General features: G+C 33.3%; 1 pseudogene; it reads right to left on the bottom strand.

Annotated features, from left to right (window-relative positions):
- Positions 1–1,115: 1,115 nt before the first annotated feature.
- Positions 1,116–3,926, bottom strand: part of LOC107019526 — a 23,449-nt pseudogene continuing 20,638 nt past the window's right edge.

The following is a 3,926-nucleotide window of genomic DNA, read 5'->3' as shown; positions in this document are numbered from 1 at the left end:
TTCACACAAAATATTTTGATTCCAGCAAAGAAGCAACTGTGAGCTCGCTTCTGATCTAAGACCGATTTATTTATGTACTATTACTGATCATATAGTTTCCAAGATGTTGGCAAATTGTACGATATTTTGTTTGGAGGATTGTGTTGCTAAATCCCAGAGTGCATTTATTCCTGGAAGATTTATTCTTGATAATGTCATTATGGGTTTTGAGTTCAATCACCATTGAAAAGGTAAACACATAGAAAGACAAGATTTGTTACTTTGAAAATGGATATTAGCAAAGCTTACGATAAAGTGGAGTGGAACTTTTTGAGAAAGATGATGATAAATATGGGATTTTCATCGGATTGGATTACAAAGATTATGCAAATGGTTTGCATGTCATGTTGGTAACCATTTTGGTGATATCATACATCACGAGGCCATCGACAGGCGGATCCTCTGTCACCATATCTTTTCATCATTGTAGCAATGGGTCTTTCAGCTTTGGTAAGTGCTCATTCTCTCCAAGGAGCTATCTATAGAGTGAAAGTCACTCCCAAAGCTCCACCTATTACTTCTTTTTAGCAGATAAGGCCGTATATTTTTTAAAGATATGGAGTCGAAGTCTAATATCATCAAACAGTTTTTACTCCTATACAAAAATATTTTTATGAATTATTTTTTAAATATATAAAAGACTATAAAATAGAATAAAAAAATTAAAATGAAAGAACCACCAAAATTTTAAAAAACACCTTCAAAGTGCTCAAACCAGCATGCTGACCTACTACCTATTTGAGTACTTGAAGTGACCTTTAATAGTTTAGTAAAATATATTAGAAAAACTATATATATTTTCTAATACCATAAAAACATATTAAATAAAAATAAAAAGAATTATGAAACACCAATTTTATAGAAATTAAATTCACTGCATGACTGTTACATCTATGATAAAATAACAGTACAAGTCTTTCTAGGTTATAGAAGGAAAATACAATTCTGAACACTAACGATTAAAAAAAGAAAATTTATTGCTTATGCATATTAGTATAGAACTCCATAACATATTTTATACCAAAGTACTAGCCCCTGTAACTTTCACCTGAGATTGACGATGCATTTTTGAAGTTTCAAGCTTTCTGAAAAAAAAAACACATATATAGTGAAATGTCAGTAGCTATATATACGGTTCTCAAAGCAAAAAAGAACAAAAATAGATGTATTTATTCTTTGCGAAGTGGGTACTGGCAGAAAGCGGTTCTTGTAGTACTCAACCATTTTCTCCTGTTTGAAGACTTTTGTTTGCTTGAATCTGTCAAGATTGTTCATTTCCTAAGAGAGATTAACTCAACACAATTGAAATAGAACAATGATGCAGAAAGCATCTGCAAAATTAGGATAATACACACCATTGGGGTGTAATGTATGTAGTCTACCCTAACAAAAATATCAGTGGTTGATTCCACGATTTGAACTTGTTATATGTAACATGTTATGTTGATCGAACTCTTAAAAAAATTTAATGGGTGAATTAGAAGTGAAAAGGTTGCGAAACTCAGGACTTACTAGTAACACAAAGACAACTTCATTGTTGTTCCAACGCATACCTTCATTATAAAGCACATGAATTATACATTAAAAATGAGCCAACCAACTAGTCTTGAATTTTACGCTATCACCAAAAGAAACAAATGCAATTTTAACAAGCCTTAGTCTCTATGCTTTCCAAGGGAAAGTCATGGACCCTTTTCTATTGTGATGAACATTCTACTATACAACTTCTAATACAACTTAATTAATCATAAGAATAATAAAATTTCTTATATAATATAAAATTTTAATCATACTTTACACTCCAAATCGAATAGAAGTCATACCTCAATCCATTTGTCTAGCTTATACCTCCCGGTTGTGATGTCATAGTTAAACCCCTTTAGCATAAAAATATGGAACCTTTCTATAAATAGAGCATATAATATGTCAACCTAGCACAACAAAGTTTTCATATCAGCAAAAACTATCTATGAAGCTTGAAATTCTAGGAAACAAGTACACCCACACTACTTTGCACTGCTTGTCGAGTATGTTTTTGGCCAATGCTACCATCTCACATGGAACATCATCGGAGAAGAGAAGAAAATGAAAGATACTAATGACCTGACTGAATTGACCGAGGAAGAAAGGCCCATCGTTAAATTTGTGGAGAGCTTTTTCTAGGTAATCAAATTGTGCACCTTGTACAAGTATGAATACCGTTAACTTACATAAGAAACATTTAACAAACAAAACATAATGAGTTTCAACAAACAAAAGCTCAAATCTCACCAGCCAGTGTCCGTGCATCTTCTGTGAATGATCAGTATAATGCCGGGACGAATGTAGTGTCACTATAAGATATCAATTCTTCAACAATTTTTCGCTTTTCGTGGTCCTACATTAGTTGGCCAATATTTTTTTTAATCAATTTATGTCTTAAGATTTTCCTACACAAAAAGGACCATAATGAAATTTCACAACTTACATCCGGAAAAAGGTGATGGTCCTTCAAGGTTACAATCAACATATCTAACCAGATCCAAACTCTCTCCCGTCACTTTGTTGTTGTGCTCTAGGGAAGGCACCTGTGAAGACTACAAAATATACATAACCATTCGCGTAAAATGAGATGCATGCTCTCCCAAAGAATTAAACATGCACTTGCTTCAATCATATGAATGATAAGACTAGAACATTTATGTACTAGCTTAGTCAATAATTATTGAATACAAAGAGGAAGACAAATCCCTTTCCCAAAGATTCATGGATATTTTCTTCAAGAGTTCTCATACAATTTACAACGAGGCCAAATTCTTTTGTCAAAGTCTTAGCTCAAGATTTTCAAATACAAGTGAATTGGGAAAGCAAAAATGAATGTTGGTATTGTGGAAAATTACCTTATTTGTGCGGTAAAGTTTTTCCTTGTACCAATCAGGCCTTTTCCGAAGATCAATTGGAACTAACTTCATCTTGTCATTCAAACCCTGCTATTCAAAATGTTTTGAAAATTTATCTAAACAGGTATAAGAACACAGAGGCTGAATAATTTCAACAATAATAGAAATTATTTTCAAAAATGAAAATATCTTAAGACAAATAAAATTAAATTCTAATTAGTAGCACTTCCTTTCTAAGGTTGATAGAAATTTTGAACTATGGGTTAGTCTAAACCTAATATTTTTGGAAATAGAATGTGAATGTGTAAACTAAAGATCATCAAAATTTTAACGAATATCAAAATCCAAGAGAAGACCCAAGGATTTTCATAGATAAGAGTTTATACGATGAGTTGAAGTCTTATGTCTATTCACGAGAATTTCTTCTCTCCGGTCGAGCAGCAAGCAACCCCTTGTAAAGGGTTCCAACCCTATATGAATTCTAAGAAGTAGTTGCTTTTCATCAGTCATTGCGCACTAGTCTTTTCTCAATCATGTAAGGGGGCTGCTTGTTGTTGCACGCAGTGTACTAATAAATACGAAAAGAAAGTTGAGAACTACTCCCTCCTTTTTATTTTACGTGGTAGCATTTCATTGGATATGAATTTTGAAAAAGAAAAATTATTTTGAACCTATATCAAAAGTATCTTTCGATATTCGATCTTACACATGTCATGAAATTTATAGCTTTAAAGATATGCAATTATGAGTAAAATGGTAGTTCAAGGTTAAAGAGTCTCCAAAAATATAAAGTTGTCCTTGTTTTATGTAACGACCTGCTTAGTCGTTTTGACCAGCAGATTTAATTTCTACAAAAACTGTGTGAGTCGACGGAACCCACGACGGACCGTCATGGGCACGACGGGACGTCGAGGGGGTCTCGTTCCAAAAGACATAGACTTCTGAAATTTGGGTACTGAAATCGACTCTCTGAACTTGGCGACGGACCTGCAGGACGAACCGTCGTGG

The sequence above is a fragment of the Solanum pennellii genome, chromosome 5, assembly GCF_001406875.1.
Source record: "Solanum pennellii chromosome 5, SPENNV200".
Taxonomy (NCBI): Eukaryota; Viridiplantae; Streptophyta; class Magnoliopsida; order Solanales; family Solanaceae; genus Solanum; species Solanum pennellii.
The sequence above is the reverse complement of the archived record's forward strand: the minus strand, read 5'-3'. Positions and strand labels throughout refer to the sequence as shown.